This window comes from Prinia subflava, chromosome 1, assembly GCF_021018805.1.
Source record: "Prinia subflava isolate CZ2003 ecotype Zambia chromosome 1, Cam_Psub_1.2, whole genome shotgun sequence".
NCBI lineage: Eukaryota > Metazoa > Chordata > Aves > Passeriformes > Cisticolidae > Prinia > Prinia subflava.
The window spans coordinates 87499807-87520323 of record NC_086247.1 but is presented as its reverse complement, the minus strand read 5'-3'; the positions used below and the strand labels follow the sequence as shown (position 1 = coordinate 87520323).

The 20517-nt window shown below is 38.2% G+C and overlaps 1 long non-coding RNA gene across 7 annotated transcripts in view; it reads right to left on the bottom strand.

The window, feature by feature from the left end:
* LOC134552944 (uncharacterized) overlaps nt 1-20517 on the bottom strand; it is a 145637-nt gene that overhangs the window by 89837 nt on the left and 35283 nt on the right. For 2 of the 7 annotated variants that reach the window (XR_010080990.1, XR_010080988.1), the window contains exons 5-6: nt 20128-20279; nt 18835-18944 (exon numbers count right to left, since the gene is read on the bottom strand). This is a non-coding gene — a long non-coding RNA (uncharacterized LOC134552944). Of the gene's footprint in view, nt 1-1396; nt 11052-12907; nt 13066-13234; nt 13303-18834; nt 18945-20127; nt 20280-20517 lie in introns of those variants that run through there. The other 5 variants (XR_010080984.1, XR_010080986.1, XR_010080985.1 and 2 more) reach the window with 5 other exon arrangements.

Genomic DNA, 20517 nt, shown 5'->3' with positions numbered 1-20517 from the left:
AATTACTACTGGCTTCTTCACTATCCTTTGGGCTCCTTGGGATCTCACCTTCTCAACATTATTGTCAGAAGTTTCCTTCTAATTGAAACCCTCAATAGGCATTTTAGCAGCTAATGTATGTGATTACAGCCACTCCAACAGGTGTCAACTCTACAGTTCAAGGAAATTAATTTTTTTTCTTAGATTTCCATTACTGAAGTTCTCTTTCAGAAAAGGATGAACACCATCAAAAAACCCAAAAATACAAAGCCCTGGATACAGGAGCAGAGGTAACACCACACAGCACATTAACAAGAGAAAATACCAGTTTGGGCAACAAATTCTACAGCCCAGTTCATGAAAAGACTGATTCCATTTAGTTTAGATGTTCACACATAAGGAAGTCAAAAGGCACTACCCACAGGGACATAGCAGAAGAGAGAACAATTAGCCCAGAAGTCTCTCTAGATTTTCAGGATGTCTTTTCACATCTTCTGCCTACAACAGCAGAGAGATAAGTTCACCTGACTGTGATTTTTTTTTGTCAGACATCTTCCATCTTGCCAGAGAAGAAGGTGCTACAGATACACACATCAGACATCCAGGAAGCTGTTTTTGACAAAGAAAACAATAATCAGTGTTCAGCTGGACAAATGCTAGAAATTCATGTTTCCTACTATCCAAGTGAACAAATCTTCTGCATTCAAGTTAGTATTGCCCAGTACGTAAGGGAGGATTTTTAAGTGTATATCCTGGACAAGGGCTATTAAAACATCAGATCCAGCTATGACTAGGGTTGTGAATATGGTCTGCCCAGCCTTTGACTAAGTTCCAGGTGTGTGATGACCGTTGCATCTCTCTTTCATATATCCCCCCTCTCTCTAGGCTTTGAGGGACCCAGCACTGTACAAGGTCAGGCTGCAGGGGTGATACATACCTTGCTGTCCTGGAAGAACCTGCAGACCACATGCTGGCAAAATACATCAATAAACCTTGGTAAAAGTAAATCCAACAACTTTATTTAACATACTGTAAAGGAGACCATTTAGAGAAAAACTATTCTATCGTCAAGGCCAATTATTTACTTCAAGACAAGTCCTCTGTCCTGGATACCTCCTTGTAAGTTGTCTGTCATTTCCTAGACTCATGCTGATCCCTTATACATGGCCATATCCTTAGTTTATGTAAATAACTGCAGCACGGTTAATGTAGGCAAAGCTGTGTCAACTTAGACCAGCTGAGGATAAGACTGAAGCTCTTATGCCTAAGTAGAAACAGACAGGAGGGAATAAAATAAGGAAACACCCTTAACCACAAAACAATAAAAATAGCACAAATCATTACAGTTCATACCTAAAATTGTAGACAAAATAAATGGCATCATACAGGATTTGTGATGGGAATTTGCAGGGAAAACAGACAGGTACCATGATTTTATTCCAGCTTTGTGCCCATAGTTTCTAACACAGTAACACTGGGGAAAAGATAAAGCATATCTCTACAGTCTCTGGTTCTGGTTATACAAACACAATACATTCTTTCAGAGTGGGGAAATCATGCATATATAATTCTTCCTTTGTGTGTGTGTGTCTGAGTTTCTAAGACTTTGAATACAGCAAGTTAATTCCAAAACAAATCTCTCAGAAAAAGACCAAAAAATTGCCTTGACTAAGAAAAGATGGCACCATCAGTAACCTCACTGTTAGCTATGAAAGAGTCCACACAGGACCTAACCACAGATTTCACAAGGTCATTGCTCATAGAAAAATTTCCTAGTCCTTTTTCTTTCTTTTTTTTTCCACTTATCTAGCATGGATAGCTTTTCCTCACCTGCTTCAAAGAAATTTGTAATATTTCAAAATTTTGGTAGCAGAGAGGAAAGAAGACTTCAAAGGACACCTCGTATTCAGACCCATACTTTGCAGACAGACATTATCTTTTTAAGACAGCCTCCCCAGACTGATAGACATGGAAAACCTTAAACTTTTGTCTACAATCAGTAGACAAAAGTTTAAGTCTCAGTCTGGCAGTCCAGACTGAGGATTTTGGTGGTCACAAAGCCAAATAGCTACAAAGTTCCTTAGCTTTAGCTATTGTGAAAATGGAAAAACTCAGCACCTGCTGAACCAAAGAGAAAAATAATTGTGTTGTATTTTAGGACCATGGGACTGGTTTTCAGCTGCACCTGAAACATGACTGAGAACAAAACACTTTCACACAAGGTTTTGGGAAAGGAGTGGAAATTTTCTCATTCATCTGTGCTCTGTTTCATGTGTGCACAACACTTCACAATATGGGGTCCTGGTGCTTGTGCATGAGTTGGGACATTCTCATGTTACAGTCATTCAATTCTTGTTTTCTTACTGAAGATTAATAACAAGGAAATGTTAAGTAAAATTTGCAGATTGGAAGCATAGTAAAGACTTTGTTCATGTTTCCCTGAAATCCACTATAAAAGGAAAAGGCAAAGCTATGCCACATGAACAAAATCAAATTCAAAACTCTTTTCCAGAACCAGACACCTTTCACAGTGTGACATACCACACAGTAATACACCCCAGTGATGCAGACTTAAATTGAAGCAAGAAGACTGAGAAGCAGCATTTATATTTTTTTAACATGGTTGAAGCACCAAAGAGTCCGTGATTGAAAGCAGTGCTGAGAATACAGTTTACTTTCCTCAGAATTGATCTTCTATTGTTTGCTTAGTCCAGCTGTGGTGTAACATGTAACACCTTGTGTGAATTTCTTCCTTGGTCATGGATTATCACTATCACAGTGATTCAAAAGCTCTAACATAAGTGAGTTTATTGTTTTCAATATTTTCATTTAAGCGCTTTAATCAATATCTGCCAAGACAATTAAAGGGCTCAAATAGTTTCCAATAAGAATTTTCCCTTAGAATTGATCTCTTTTATTTTTTTTAATTTTTAAATTTTTTTTATTTATTCCCCTACTTAATTTATTTTCAACACTAACAACAACAACAAAAAGTTAACACCATTTCCCAAAATTCATCCACTATTTTTATTCTTGTTTTTCAAAGGAAATAAAATTTGTCATGCTGCTATACATCATTTACACTGCAGTACAATGTCCCATCTGTGTGTCAAGTACAAAACAAAAGCATTTTGTGAAAAATTGCTAAAGTAGTAATGATTTTTGTCCTCAACTCTTTGTTTTGCCTTTCAATAAAGAAGGCGACATGTGCCACAAATGATATATTATTGTTTAAGTACAACCCTGGTAACACAGTGCATAACCAAAACCATGTTTCACAGCAGAGAAACTATAGTTTACTGCCCCTATGGCTCTGATGAGAATATAATGTTCTACAGTTTATAAATGCTTTGAGGTCAACACATGATTTACTTCAGCTTGTTCATCCAATGAGCAGGAGGTCCAAAAATATATCAAGCTATTAGACAGCCCACTGGAAGCTTGGCGGAGGCTCCCAGTGATGGAAAGCATGCCATGGAAGACTCTCTGTCAGCTGGAGATGAGATAATTAGATCCAGGTAATACATTGGAGCCCCATCAGGGAACAGGACAGCAAACATGTCATCTTTACGATTTTTTCTCATCCTCCCCAGCACCATTGGCCTGAGATAGTAAAAAGTGTGAAGGATTCATCAGTTCCCAGCAAAAGCACAGCAGCGGGATAATCAAGCTATCATCTCTCCATCATCCTCATTATCCAGAGACCTAGTGTTCTGTATAAACAGCAAAACAACATCAACTAGAGATTGAGGAGCCCTGACAGTTAGCTCCAGCTTTTGTTTCATGTTCCGGGGTAGTGCCACACAACATTGTGGGGCTGGAATCTTGTAACACCAAAAAGAGCTTGAGAACCTATATTTAGGTTGTAAAAAATATTTTGTGCAAAAATCACTTTCTACTAATTAGAGATTACAGGGTCAATCCTATGACTAAATGTTCCTAAGTGGAGTATTCTGGTGGATCAGACTATGTATGAATGGTGGGGCAAAGTGGTTTTACAGAGCACATTCAGCTGAAACCATAACACTCCTTTTTCTCGTGCACAGCACTATGTGCACATTTTTTTTAAGGATCCACTAGCTAAAACTTGAAAGTGGAGAGTTGCTACAAGGAGAATCCCAGTGTTTAAGAGTAGCAACTCCTTAACATAAGAAAGGTAATTGAAGAACATCCATCCATGTGTTAGCACAAAAAAAACAGGTTTCATACTCAAATCAACAACTTAGAAGATGTTTGTGCTTTCATTAGATACTCGGGCATCCTTGAACACTAGGCAAAAAAAAATTTAGAGAAATTGTGGCCAGAAATCAAAATAACTTTGAATTCAATGTATTCTGAATACATAATCTTTTCCATTTTCCATGTTTTTTATATTCACAGAAAAAGCAAAAAGATAGTTTCAGTCACGACTGATCTGATGTTGAAAACTCACAGGTTTATATGTGCTCATCGATAATTGCTAGTATCTAACTTTTTAATATAGTTATATAAATATATACTCACATTATGTACAGTAAAATTCCTTTTCTCAAAAACACAGAGCTGACCCAAGTTTCAATGCCTTTCCTGGCAGCTGACATTTAGAAAAATCTTTCTTCTCCCTTCTTACTTTTCTCACTCATACATTGCACATAGGCAAAGGAAGTAGGTTATAGGGGAGACAAGGAAGAGTTTCTTATCTCAGCTGCAGCAGTCCTCTTGAAGCCTCACTGCTGTCAGTTGGAGAAACGGATGGACTAACTTCATGTGCTTTTGTGCTTTATCCACCTTTGCACTACTGTATTTTACTTTTCCTGAATATAAGGCAAGACGTGGCTGATTTAATAATTGGGAATGGATTTACTCCATTTCACACTTTAGTCTCAAACAATCCTAGAACCCGAAGCCATGAAAATTCAGAATCCTCATGACTGAGTGTACAGCTTCATCCTGTAGAAGTTTAAATGAAATTTGTAAGTAACCTTTTAAATAAATACATCCATGCCTCAGGAAACATTTACTGCCATGGCACATACCCAATACTGCTTTTAGTTCTTTTTTTCAGAAAATATTAAAATTAAAAAAAAAAACCTTGAGAGAAAGAAATTATTAATATTGCAAGCATGAAGTGAATTCTAAAGAAAATCACAAAACTCAGAACTCAGACAACACTAATTCTAGAAAAGCAGGCTGAATAAAACATCCTGAAAGTAGAATGCAGGACAAAAATGTATTTTTTTCCAATTGCCGTCTAAGTAAAATTGATTTTTCTATTCTACCCCTTTATAAGTATGACAGTGAGTATCTTCATAGAGCTCCAGGAACCTAAGAGAGCTGTTGTGGCAACCATCATTGATGTGACCAAAGGTGAGTAAATTTAAGCTACTGAAAACACTAAAAGAGGAAAAATTCATGTCTTGCAGAGAAAGTACTAAGATTAAAAATGAAAAAGCATGGGTAGGCTAGATAAAATCAATATAACTTTTCCCAGGGTGTTCTTTTATAAACATTACTTTGGTTCTTCCTTGACCACAATATATATACAGAAAATAAAATGGCATTTTTATGACTCATAATCCCAATCTTTACGTCCATGAAGCTGTTCACAAAGACTCAGAAGCTGAATGGATTTAAGACGGGAACTATAATGGCAAATCATACCCTTTTGCATCACACAGTTAGGGAGACACATAGCATTTAGGATTCACATCTATAAAAAGGAGAAGCTAATGGCAAAGCCACAAAATACTGCTACAGTTACAGTATCCAAATTTAAATTCTGCACTAGTAGTCATGAAGAAAGCTTAGGAATACAGCTCTCAGCTACATGGGACTGGGAAGATTACAGAAACTGTATTTTTAAGACCTTCCTAGACATGAAGAAAACATCCAAATGTATACATGCTAAGAGAATACAAAACACTGTAGGCTGGACAGCAAAGCCTTAAGATTTAAGATTCGGTTCCATTTACCTCTGATAACAGGAAAAGACTGTAAACACCTTTTCTTTCCCCCTTTTTCTTTCTTATTTGCTACTATAAAGTACACTGTCTATCTCAAGCAGAATCAGGAAAAAGAAATAATCCCTGCAGATTTGAAAGCAAGATATGAGAAAAAAACTCAGAACCACTTATGAGCAACAGCCACACAGGAAAACAAGACACAAGCAGTAAAAACTGGCTGATCCTATGACTTAAATTAGAGAAAGATATCTAAGAATTTACTAGCAATGAATTCTGGAATACCTGCCAACTTTTACAGATGCGGAACAATGACAAAGGGAAAAAAAAGCTGAACTGAATACTGAAGGTGGAATACTGTAACAAAGCAGAAGTAAGACTTAAGGCACAGCACAAAAGGGACTGTTTTAGGACAAGAGAAGGAAAAACAATCCAGAAAGCATAGGAAAGAATACACAGATTAACACATGAAGTAAAGGGATTTTAAAAACAGGCAGAGATTCAACATGTTAATGAAGTGCATGATGAGTGGATGTTAGAAGCAAAAAAAAGGTATGACTGGAGGAAATGTGGATATCCAGAGATAAAACCACAGAGAAGAAGAATTATAATTATCGTGACACTCCATAAAAATCCCATGATTATAATGTTTTTTATGATTCCAATTTGAAAAAAAAAATCAAATTGATTTAACCTCCTGATTTTTGTAATGCTTTCTTATCATTAGTCACTTGGAATTTGTATATGATTATTTCAAATGAATGTTATTTGCCAGTATGATTGAGAAGACAGGCACAGCCCACCCTGTTGGACCATGGACCCACATGGGACTCGCTGTCTTCAACCTCAGCAAAAACAGGAAAGACTGAAAATTGTCCAGGGAGGCTTTGAACTAAACTTTCCGTTTGCTACAGTGAGCAGGGCCACTACAGATCTAGCATTTTATGCACTGGAAGTAAGTTCTACAGACAGTGGAAACAAACTATGCAAGACTTCTTTCACTCTGGAGGTCTCTCATAAAAGTTCAACAATATTTAATTTCCTCACAACAGTTTGTTGCCTACCAGAACACTACGTTCTTTTTTTAGTACTAAACACAATTTGGTTTTTATAAGTCTATAGGAAACTCACCTAAAAACTTTTATCATAACTTTAAAATAAAACCTTTAACAAATTTCTGATCCAGTTTCCCCACCATCCCCCAAGAAAAAAAAAAAAACAACCAAAAAACCCGCATCCTAACCCAGTCAAAAGAACATCCAAATAAAAAAGAAATATTTTTAATATGGTATGTACAATCCTCTTTGAAATCATCCCAGCTAAATGTGATAAACTGACTATGTTACAAGTAGTCCAGGAAAAAAAAAAGTTAAAATATGAGGAGATGATATCCTGTAAGTAGCAGGGATTGTGTTGTTGGTAGTCTTTTGCAAAGATCTGTATGGGGAAAAAGTAATTTAGATGAAAAATGAGCACTTAAAAATTAGACTGCTGTCAGGTAAGATATCTGGAATCAGGCTGCAAAAAATTAGGTGGCTGAGCTATAACTGTCAGTCACCAGTGATGTACAATATTAGTATAGAATCCACACAAAAGTTATATAATGCATGAAGAACCGATAATGTCATGAATGATCATTAATCTGCTAAACAGTAGGAAAGATTCCCTCAAAATAACAGATTTCATTTTTGAAAGAAAAATTATACCAGAAGAAATCAAAGAAATAAGTAGATCACATTTATCTTATGCAATAATATCCTTTTAATGATAACAACTGAATCTTACAGTGTACTCTATATATAAATTTCATACAAGCTACCTTCAAGCACTCAGTAGATCAATTTAATTAAACTATAATTTCTCAAAATTGTAGAATAAATTTTATTCTGTGCCATTACCACAGATTAATACAGATGCATTTTTGAAGTGATGTATACAGACTGTAGAGTAGATCTTCCTATAAATGTAGAGACAACTCAGTCAAAAATATTAATTTATTACCTTTGTCTTTGTTGGTGCAATAAAGTGTAATAGTAAGTATACTTTTACACTGACATCTAGCAATGAGAGGGTCAAGTCAGTGTAATAAAGCTGACAGACTAGCACAAGTGTCTCTGCTTGTGTTATAAATATTACATAGCAGACATTTTCCAAATGAGAATGTGAAGGACTATTCCAGAAAAGGAATGCAAATTTACCATGAACATCAGAAAATTGAAACAGCCATGAGTTTAAATATCCACAAGTGTAAAAAGTAGAACCTATATCAGGGAGTTGTCAACACTTTGACATTGCTATCTCAATGTGGTTCAGAATACAGCCAGGAAACAAGTAACATGCATATACAAAGTGCCTTCAAACACATCTTTTTATCAAAACCAATGAGGATTATTACAACACAGACATTATATTTGTAAACTATTTTCAAGCACCCACATAAAATGCAGATTAGACACTTGATTAATTTGCCACAATTCCTTGAACTCTCTCCAACCCCATATGAACATTTTGTACACTGCAATCACCTTACAACGTATCTGAAAGGAGATTACAAACAATCTGGCAAAATGGAAAGCATTACAAAGTAAATCTAAGCCATTGGATTGTGTCTTTTTCCTTGTTTTTGTTTGCTAAACATGCCATTGGATCTTATGGCTATGGATTATCTGGTACTATCCATTAGTGGATAGGTTACTGAGTCAATAGTCTTAGAATATACAAACATGAAAATCTCCAAAACTGGATCTCCTCTTCTAATCTCCAGCCTAAAGAGATATTGCCACTTCTTTTCCCTAGCAGAAACTGGGTTTTTTTTGGCTGGACTAGCAGAGGCTTGTGTGACTGGTGTCTTTGTCATGGAACTTCACTGAACATAAATATTGTTCACACCCAATATTTGTCAATACTCTATAATGACTGCAACTATTTAAGCTCCCCATTCAAATTCCTTTACACATGCCATATAGCCCTGCTAACATTCCCAAACACAACTGTAACTTGGCATGTGGCAAAAGAGAATGTAGTGCATTTGCTTATGGTCAGACAGTTGAAGTCTAGACCAGAGACAATGCACAAGTTTCCCCTTGTGAGTGATGTGGGGTTTTTGCTCACGTTTAGTATTTTGATAGACCGAGTGTTGGGAGTGCACTCCAGATGCAGTGTGCTGCTGAATACAGATCTTTGGCAGCAGCTCATGGCAAACTTTGCGGACATCTATGGCAAAAAGGAGCAGATTTATGGGTGCTTTCTGCCTGCCAAGATCAAGCACCCAGGTAATGCTCATCACCAAGGGCCAGTCCCAAACACCCACCACACTGATGCTGCAGCTGAAAATTCCCTTTGCAGACACAGGATGACACCAGCATGCAAAGGAAGGGAGCCACTGCCTCTCCATCAGTTCTCACACTGTGGTCACCTCTCAATCCATCAAACAGCTGTGAACAGAATTGTGCTAGAAACAGCACCATGGTGTTTCTCTAACTCTGCTAATTCCCTACGCTCGGTTTAATTATAGGAACGGCTCCGGATACTAATCAACACATCACATTATGATGATGCAGTTATAAATGTAATTATGAAAGCAACATGAATAATTTCATTAACTACATTTCAAGCTGTCTTGTTCTCTCCACTCCCTTTGTTGGCAACATACAATGGGTCTGCTCAGAGCTTCTGGGAATCAGGCCACGTACGTATGACATGTTTGTACTGAAAAGCACAGTCCTGCAGACCTGAATCAAGGAAAAAGTAACTTAGATGTCTTTTGGGAGTTTTGCCAGAATTATGATTGCAGTATTCAGGCCACTGTGTGCCAAGGACTCTGAAAATAAATGCTTCCTTACAGAAAATAATGTTTGATTTTAAAATCCAATTCCAGTACCCAAGTGGCAGGAAGCAAGTCTGCCAGTGGCCCTATAAGCACAGCGTCAATAACTGTCCATTCTTCTTTCTGCTGCTTGCTCTTTCTAATCCAGCAGTACTTGGCAGGCTACAACAGGGAGAATGTTGCTGTGTGCTTTAGAAATAAAGGAACGGGAAAACACCAGCCTCAGATAACATATAATTTAGGACTATGAAAATAGAAGACAGAACATGAAGAGTTAAAAGGACAAACTGTTTTAGAGTAGATGGCACAAATGGAGACAAGCAGAACTCCACCAGAGCAAGTGGCCTTAAATTACAGCTGTAGCATGGTAGGTAACCCCAGACTGATCACTGACATTTTCCAGGTGATGTACGTGGTCCTCAGGCTGTCTGTGCAATGTGATACGACCTGCTGAACCCCCACGTCTGTCCCATTTCCCAAGCTCACACTGCTCTGAAGCTCAGCTTACATCTAGACCCCAGCATGCTCCCACATATCAAGAATGCAGAGGGTCTGGAGTGTGATCAGCCCTGTAAACACAGCCACGTCTGACGGGACAACAGTGACGGACACTTAGCACCCGACTGATTCACGTCCCGAGTAGCCCGATCATGGAACTGACAGGGTGGTACCAAAGGCTGCAGAGATTATAGTTAAAAAAGGAAATCTCAGAATGTTCCCACAGAAATACTGCTTCTATTTGCAGTTGATTGAGTTTTGATGAGCTAAAAGACAGAGTGAAGTTTCTTTATTAGTTTCATATATGGGACTTTAACAGGCACATGCTATAGGAACTATAAATTAAAAAGCTAAAATAAATCTATTTTTCAGATGAACAAAGAAAATCCATGAGAAAAGAGAAGGAATGGTTGACATAATGTATTTGACTCAGGCTATTCTTATATTAACAAAAGAATATTAACAATTTTTATCCAGAGATCCCACATAGGAAGTATACAGAAGCCGACTTCTGAAATAAGAGAACTATACTAAGCTCATGAACATTTTAAAATCCCTTCTTGCATTTATATCCAATATAATGACAATTTTCTGTATTAGGAATGACCTTAAAACAGGAAGCCTGAATTACACATATGGCTGGGGGATAAGATTCAGATAGATCCTACAGAAGCATGAACCTACAACTAAATTAAAGCAAACATATCATTAAAAGTATGTAAACAGCCTCATTCATAGAAGTATTCCTTTTCTTGAAGGCATCTTCAGTTTGGAGGAAACAGACAGTGAGATTAGCTTCATGCACATTGCTAAAATGAAGGGGAAAAAAAGAGGAAACAATTATAATTGTATTTTCTAATGAAATATATGACTTCAGAATCATGTAGGGAGTTCAGACTACATAATTGTGATTCTCGTTTCTTACAGATATGCTTCTGTGTTGTTTAGCTTTTACATTACAAATCTTACCTTTTATGATTTCTAACTAGGCATAAAATCCCACAGTATGACAAAGGGTGTCAGTATAAGGTCTCACCTCAAAGGTGCACTACTATTTTTTTCCTCTGTTTGTAAATTTTAAAATGCTTTCGAAGAAAGTTAGACACAGTGATTAAATTGAAAGGAGGCAACAATTAAAAGTCTGTCAGTCCCAAGCATTTTCTGCTCCTGTGTAACAAATAAAGAACTTACAGGGCTAATTCACCACTTTATATTAGTGAAACTGTTATGCTTTCAGTGGAGTTGTTTTGAGTGACAACCATAGTACAAAAAGAATTAGGACATATTGCACCAATATGTGGTCCCACTGGATTCAGTTCTAAAGAAAAAGAAAAATAGAAGCAAAAAAATCAAGCAAAGTGAAGACCTGTGAGAATTCTGCAATAAAATTTAAGAGACAAATAGGGTTCTTAAATTCTGCATTTCCATTATGTAGCAGAAGAACTCTACTGAAGAACTTGGAATGTAAGTCGAAAAAGAGCATGTGATATCTTGGAAACAAAAAGGCAGCAAAGAAGTCAAACTTTGCAAAACATGGAAGATTACATGCAGAAGGAAGGAACACAGAATTGTTTCATGCTTAAACTGCAGAAGCAAGCAGATTCTGTTAAAACTTTTATGAATCCCCTTAACGTTTCTGAAGTGTTGTGCTTAATAAGGACTTGTCTTTTCTAGCAAGCTCTATGAAAACCTGAAGGGAAAAGTGAAATTTCTGAAAAGTTCATGAGAGGAATATCTGTTTTATATTTGTCTGTTGTATTTGGTTTTGTTTTTAACATGACAAACATGAAAACATCAACTCATTTCACTCGCTTATGCTCTGATCAGTGTCAGGTATTATTATTGCATGTTAAATTAATAAAGATGGTTTTAATTGAACTTTAAAAACTAGAAGGGATCATTTTAGGTTTTGAAAACCAGAGTCCTCTTCTTAATTTCACTTTCATACATGTGACAGCTGGGGAAGAGCTCAAGTAATTTCAAGAGGACATCATTTTCTCTGGAAGAAATACAGAAGCAGTGATGTGTACAGAGCAGCCTCATTTTTTATCTGACTACAAAGGCCAGGATATAAGAGCTCTCAAAATGCATTATTTGAAATTGGGAAAAATCACACTGACAATGCAGACCATTTCAGTCATAACTAAAAAATTGCATATTAGAACAGCTCTAATAAATCAGTGACATTTTAAACCAAACCAATTTGTATTTAAGATATATCTAAAGCTAAAGCCCTCCACTGAGAACTGGAAATTGAACATCTCAAAAGATGCTGAGCTCACAGAGTTTGCTTTTTAGGTGGAGGTGTCAGCCAGTGGCACACCATCCCATTGAGGGGTCTTCCCTGAAAGCTTTGATCCAATCATATAATGTCCCCAAACCCTTCAGAAAGAGGATATCTGAATTCAAGCAGCCTCAGCTCATTCCCAGTATTTGTAACTAGCAACAAAGCACTTGAATAAATTGTCTTTTGGAATATAAATTGAAATTGCAATGTCAAAAATTTTGCTGGCTGAACACCATGTCCCTGTTACACATGAGCATTTTTTCTTCTCCAAGTTGTGGTTGCTTTCATGCTCACACTGAGAGCAGGTGGTCAGCATAAATATGTAGAATGTTTTGTTGTTGAACACAGGAAATATTGAGCACTAAAAATAATACATACATTGTTTAGATTCTCCAGAGGAGCTACGCAGGTTTCATTGCAGCTTTTGAAACTCCAGTCCACAGTGTGGAAACAGTGATGTTTAATATGCTTTTATAGAAACTCCTTGTCACCTTCTGCTGAACAAATACTGGAAAACAACAATCTGGAACATTTCCCTAGTGTCAAAATAAATAAATAACAAATTTAATTTTGCTTCAAAGACAAGCATGACCCTTCAAATAAGTTTTCCACCTATATTTTGGTAAGCATGATACACCCCTCAGAGACTTACTGAATTGAAGGACTTTGGCAAATATATGCAAATATGTTCATACAAAAAATTACCCAGGGGAGGACTGTCCTAAATCCTCTTCACAAAAGCCTCTTTGTCAACCTGGGGTAGTAAAAATGCCCTGTAAGGAAGATGATCTATCACAAACTGCAAACAAATAAGTAGATGAAAAACCACACAAAACAGTTTGCAAAACAATCACAGGCTTTAAAATATGTTTCCATAAGGATTTCCTGACCAATATCAAACTAAGATTCATTTCAAACTTCTCCTCCCCCCTCCAAAAAAAGAAGGGTGAATTCACCAGATGCATTATTTACCACATCTGTCACCTTGCTGTCAACTCCTAACACTTTTTTCCCCACTGCTAACAAAAAGTTCAAAAGGGGAAGATCATCTGATTTTTCCTGACAATCCCTTTCTTATTTCCCAATCTGCAAGTATATATATTTGAGATATTTAGCTCTGGCTGGTTTGTTTCAGGTTTGATACTTTTCAGAATCTTACTGTATGTGTGTTACCATATATGTCTCAATATGTTTTTTAAAAAAAAGAAAAGAAAGGGGAAAAAATCATTCTGTTTCAAATAATGAGCATGTGCACCTTTTTGCCTCAGGCCTTCATACACAATTTAGCCAGAAAGCCAGGGCAGATCATGATTTAGCATTTGACATCTCTTGCCTTCAGGCCAGGGGAGACTAATACAGATTTCTGACTCTGAGCACACCATGGAAAAAAAAAAAAAGTGAGAGAGAGAGGCCTTTTATTGACTAAATGATAAAGAGGTTTGTAATGATAAATAACAGTCATTTTATTGTGGAATTCCCCAGAAAAGATGCATTCTGCAGTGTCTGAAGAAGCCTAAAAGCCGAAGCTGGTTCCCTGTGGATCCAAACCTGTTAAGCTCCAATCTTTCCAGGCAGAAATAGAGGTCGCAAATTGCATAGGACCTGCACTATTAAAACTGTATAAGCACGATACATAATCACTGCTGCATCAAGGACAGTTAGCACTAAGAGGATTAGCTGAAGGCTGCTTCTGGCTTTCTCTCCCTCAGCCTGCATCTAAAACAAGCCTGGTACACACCCAGACTGCTTGAGAATTTTCTGCCAGCTTTGATCGATAGTTTAATTGTAAACTTTGGGAGCAATAATGGATAATTCAGCTTGAACCGTCCATTATAAGTGCTGTTGCAGAGGATGGAGCTTTCAAAATTAAACAAGAGTTGTGTAATATTATTATGTTTGTACTGTTCACCTACAGTTAAATTCCATTTACAAATACTGTCTTGACAATGTATGGAGTTCAATAAACATAGCCCAGGTGGGTTGAGTGGGGAAAGGAAAGATATGAGAAGCTGAAGCCGATTATTTGCCATCTATTCCAGAAAGATTTTTATTTTGACCTCACATATTAAAACACATTGAAATGGAAACAGGAAGACAGAAGACAAGGACAGATTCAAGCACTGAACTAAGTTGTGGTTATTGTTTTGACCACAGCACCATGATGGAAATGTACCTAAATGTCAGTAGAGGGATCGTGGTACAGCAACACCAGCAGAAAAATATCCCAGGGAAGTGATAGACATACACTGCTCACCAGGTAGTCTATGCTGGCATAATCAAAATTATAATAGGACTTGCACCAGTAGGTTGAGCTAGCTGGAGATATTCATGCTATCATATGGGTTGTTTTCTAAAACACAAGAAGAGACAGAAGCATTCTGTGGTGAGAAATTATCCTATTTTGAAGATGAATAGACAGAATGGCCAGGAATTTAGCTATCAAGCTTTCTGGCAAACACACTCTACTGTACCATGCATGCAAATGCTTCCATACAATTCTAAAATGATGAATGATGAAGAGGAGCTTGTAAGGACATGGATTTTGAAATAAAAGCAGCAGTTCTGCAGGGAAAAACTGAATTCTGTTCACAGAATGAAGCATTTTTCTAGTTGTATTAGTAAATTAATTGCTTGAACAAAATTTGCTGAAAATTACAGCATGAGTTTAGAAAAGTAGCTCATGCTAAATTTTTTCCAAAGAATTTAGGAACTCAAGTCAAATTTACTTCATAAACCATTCCACAGCTAATTTGAAATAAATTAATTCCCTAATCACAACAAGATCTGTGAGTTATGAATGAGTGTCTAGGTCACAAAGAGCTTTTCCCACTCCTCATAAAGGCCACTGATATCTATCTAAAATCTCCACAAGTCCATCCTAGTTTTCACAGCCAAACTCTCATGTTTTGTGCTAATGGCTAGGACTCATGGCCAGAAGCATTTTGCTTTGGCTTTCTTTGCTTTTGAGAAGGTGACATCCATATTTAACTGTGTACTACACACAAAAGTCAGCTAAAGCTCTTCCTGTATGCTCTCTCTTGCCTGACTAGCATGCAATTAAGTGCACAGTATTCCTACTGCCGTTCTTATCACCTAGCTAGGACATCTTGACAGAAAAATGCCCAGCACGAAGTAAAGGAGCAAAAAAGAAAAGGTTTGGGTTTGGTGGTTTTGGTGGTTTTTTGGTGGTTTTGTTGTTGGTGGTGGTGTTGTTTTGGTTTTTTTTTAAGGGGGGGGGTTGGTTTTTTGTTTTTTGGTTTTTTGGTGTGTGGGGTTTTTTTGGGTTGTTTTTGTTTTTGTTTTTTGTTTTTTGGGTTTTTTTTGTTTGCAAATCCAAAGCTCCACCTGAAAAATTAGGTGAGTAGAAAACAAACCAGATACTTCAACCAGTGCAATTTGCAAACCAGGAAGCTACTGGACTTGGCAGACAATGCCAGGTAGCACCCATTTTTGCAGCACAGCAGTACCTGCACTGTGTGTAAGCCACTGCCATGGAAATGCACTAACTTTCATGGCTCTGCTGTCTTCAAAGAAAACTTCATCTCATTCCACTCCTTTTCTTTTACAGCAAAGAAACATTTTTCCATTTGCAATAAGTTCTTTGTAAAATGATGGAGATTTTGGTGTCATAAAGTATCATGTTTTTAGCCTTTAACTGTGTTTTTTCCTCTTGGGAAATGAGGTAAATAAAAGATTTCATTGCTGATCATTGGTTTATAATGCCACCATATTGCTGCCAACTCCAGCAAAGAACTCCTTGGACCAACAAAGACTCCCTCAGCCTGTGGGAAAAGACCAGAATTTGCAGATGCAATCTCCCTTGCAGGGAATCAGGGAATTACCTATGGCTCTAACAGTGTATGTTTGGAGAGAGTGAAACTGCCATCCAGCACCAGAAAGAGTGGAGCCAGCAGGGCCAGGGCAGTGATTCTCTCTCTGGACTTGGCACTGGTGAGGCTGCATTTTGAATCCTGTGTTCAGTTTGGGGCCTCTCTACAAGAAAGATAGTGAAGTGCTGGAGCACATCCAGAGAAGGGCAACAAGGCTGGTAAAGAGTCTGGAAAGAAAGTCCAGTGAAGAGTGGCTGAAGGAGCTGGGGATGTTTAGCCTGGAGAAAAGGAAGAAAACTTTGCTCAGGGGGAAATCTTTGCTCAGGGGGAGACGTATTGTTCTCTATAACCACCTGAAAGGAGGCTGTAGCCAAATGAGGGTCAGAGTCTTCTCCCAAGTCACAAGTGATAGGACAAGAAGAAATGGCCTGAAGTTGAATCAGCAGGGGTTTAGATTGAATATCAGGAAAAATTTCTTCACCGAAAGGGTTTGCAAGCATTGGGACAGGCTGTCAAGGGAAATGGTGGAATCACCATCCCTGGAAGCGTTCAAAAAAACATTTCAATGTGGCACTAATTTTTTTGCCAAATCTTCAATCTGATCAGGCACGTAGTAGGAGAATGTAACAGGAACAGTTATCAACTACAAGCACAAGGCAGCTTATGATTAATTCTGCTTCGAAAAGGGAATTTCAGTTTTAAAAATCTGAATGGACTGAAGCTATTGACATAGAGTTGGTTTTTTTTCAGGATATTGAGGCTAAAACTGAAATACTTTGAATAAATATGTTGAAAAATCACCAGAGTCCATCCAGTGTCTTCCAGCTCTCACACAAAAAGAAATTAGGCAAAGCTCTGTGTGTGAAAATAAGGTGGATTTTGTCGACCTAGTTACTGGGGTGATTGACAGAGTTTAATCTATCCAATTGTGTGCTGTGCTCACAAGCCATCAACCTGTGCTCAGCAACCACAGGTTCAAGGATAAGCAGTTAGTATCCCTCAGAACGGAGACAATGTTATCCCAAGCAGAGGTTTAATAAAAACTGTCTATTTCCTCCTCCTTTCTGGAGAAACAAATTAAGAGCAATGTATTTTTTGAAAGGAAAAAAAAAAGTTAAAAAGGAAGTTATGTACATAAAGCTTATGTACATAAGCTTTTTGTTGTGTAATTTACAATAAAGTTTGGGCTTCAGTAATCATTCAGTTTGCTAGACCAAAAATCACATAACCCAACTGAAACATCACGATTCACTTTAATGAATCCCTCTCTTTTCCATTTCCCAGAGTCACCCACCAGTCTCAAGACTATCTGTCCCGTTTACCCCATTTTTTAACTCTGGAGAATGAAATTCCTGAAATTTATTTCTATCAGAAAGCTCAAAAGAGCTGTAACAAAAAGACATGCAAAACCAAACCACTGCAGATAAGTAACCATAATTATTCAGTACACATAAACTCATTCTGTCAAGGGGCAGTGACAGAATTAGCAGTTGCCTAAGCTCTGGGTTAGCTTATCCAGAATGAGCTTCAATCCTTTAGCCCTTTGTCTCTCTCTTGCATTTGACATGCAGTGAATACTCAAGGCCCTCTCGCTCTCAGAGCTGGATATTGGAAGAGTTATGAAAACATTTAAGAGGCACAAGAGTTCTGTTCTTAACAGGGTAATGTGAAAAGATCTAAACTAGCATTTGCAACTGTGGATTTTCTTATTTGCAATTTCCTTTGGCTCTCAACAGCATTTTTTCTCAAGACTAATTTCATCCCAGTATATCTGATAAGATATTTTTAAAAATATACATTTTTGGTCTTCACCATACAGTATTCATGTGGGCATCCAGCCGTTTTTTTCAGAGAGACAAATGTACTTTTATGCAAGTTCTTTAGTTTTCTATTTGTAGAAAAACTTCTTGGCAGATGCTGCTTAATTGATATGCACATTTTCAAGGTCACTTTTTACAGCAAAATAAATATTTCTCTCTGTTCCCTTTCTAAATCCCTGTATTTTCCTCATAATGATCTCTATTACAACAGGACTGTGTGTTTGAAGCATGGGGTCACACTCAATTTTTGCAAGCATACACTTTTCCTTGAAAGAGGATTTTGCTGTCTACCCAGCAGTGCACTCCGATGGCACACATGACAGCCTAAAAAGCTTGGGAAGAAGGAGTTGCAGAAATGTTGTGCAAAGAACTCCAGTTTGGGAAGGGCTTCACTTGTTGGCAACAAGGTTTATAACCACAAGAAAACCATCAGTGAGAAATACAGGTCTTCTGATACACTGCTTACTAGGATCCTGTTCTGCAGCCCCCAGCTCTGGCTAAGTGCAACTGCCATTATAAACCCCTGATGAAACTCCTCTTCATTTTAACAGGATGAGTTATGCCAGTTACATTGCTTGCTTTTAAGTCCCCTAAGACAGTGTCCTTACACCCAGATCAGATATACACAATCAGCTGGGTTTATTTAGTTACTTACTGTCCTTGAAGGCTTCGCAGCTCACTGTGGCCTATGATTTTCTAGGAGAGGTTCAGCTCTGTTGTCTCCATCATGTCTGAGCAGCTCCTGCTTCCAATCACTTGGTGGTCCTGCAAGAGAACCAGAAGGGACATCTCCAAATCTGCCCACAGAGAACATATTTTTCCCTCTTCTCTGTAAACGATTAATGAAAAGAGTGGTCTGGAAATATATTTTAGGCAGTCAGAGAGACAACTGACCAAACACTTCACCTATATCCCAGTGCTCCATACCAGCTCTGTGGTTTTTAGCACCTGTTGGAAAACAAGAGACTAACTCCAAGTGCTGGTATCCAAGCTCAGCAAAAGCAAAAAAACCCCAGATGCTTTTCAGAGTTAAAAGGGAGCTATCTTTGGGACTAAAACATGAAACTTATTGCCACCTCCACTTTAGTAGTAGGAAGAGACATCAACTTGGTTATGTGATGACACACATTAAATAACAGGTAATCTGTGCTGAAACAATCATATAGTTTCAAGACAAAAGAAGGTGGGCAGTAGAAGAAACAAATATCAAAAAGATTTATATACAAAGATTTTATACAAAAGATTTATATTCAACATGAACTAAAAGAAGGGAGGTCACTACCACAGTTCTGATGGATTTTTGTCAGGAATTCAGAAAAGGCTCTTTAGCAGAGACAGCAATGATTTATTGCTTTGGATTTTTGGGGCCAGGTTGTGGTAGCAGCGGAGTTTCAGGGGTGGCTTCTGAGAGAAGCTGCCAGGAGCTTCCTCATGTCCGACGGAGCCATTCCCAGCCAGATCCAAGACAGACCCATCACGGACCAAGGCTGACCAGCAGTGGTTGCAATTCTGAGATAATATGTTTAAGAAGGAGAAAAAGTTGTCACACAAGAGCAATTGCAGCTGGAGAGAGGAGTGAGACTATGTGAGAGAAAAGTCCTGCAGACACCAAGGTCAGTGAAGGAGGAGGGGGAGGAGGTGCTCCAGGAGCCAGAGCAGAGATTCCCCTGCTGCTGGCCCGGGAGGTTCACAGTGGAGCAGAGATGCACCTGCAGCCCAGGGAGGACCTGGTGGATGTGCACAAAGGAGGCTGTGACCCCATGGGAAGCACGTGCTGCAGCAGGCTCCTGGCAGGATCTGTGGCCTGCGGAGAGAGGAGCCCACCCTGGAGCAGGTTTGCTGGCAGGACTTGTGACCTTGTGGGAGACCCACACTGGAGCAGGCTGCTCCTGAAGGACTGCACCCTGTGGAAGTTCATAAAGAGCTGCAATCCGTGGGAAGGACTCACCTTGCAGAAATTCATGGAGAACTGTGTCCAGTGGGACAGATTCTGCACCAGAGCCAGGGAGAGATGTGAGGAGCCCTCCCTCTGTGGAGGAAGGAGTGGTAGGGATGTGTGATGAGCTGATCACAGTCCCAGTTCCACAGCCTCCTACACCACTGTGGGGAGGAGGTAGAGAATTTTGGAGTGAAGTTGAATCAGGAAAGCAGGGAAGAGTAGAAGAAGGTGTTTTTAAGATTTAGTGTTTAATTCGCATTATGCTACTCTGACTTGTTTGGCAATAAATTAAACTAATTGTCCCCTTGATTGGCAATAAGTAAAACTAATTTTCCCTAGATTGTTTTGCCTGTGATGGTAATTGGTCAGTACTCTCTCCCTGCCCTTATCTCAACCCAA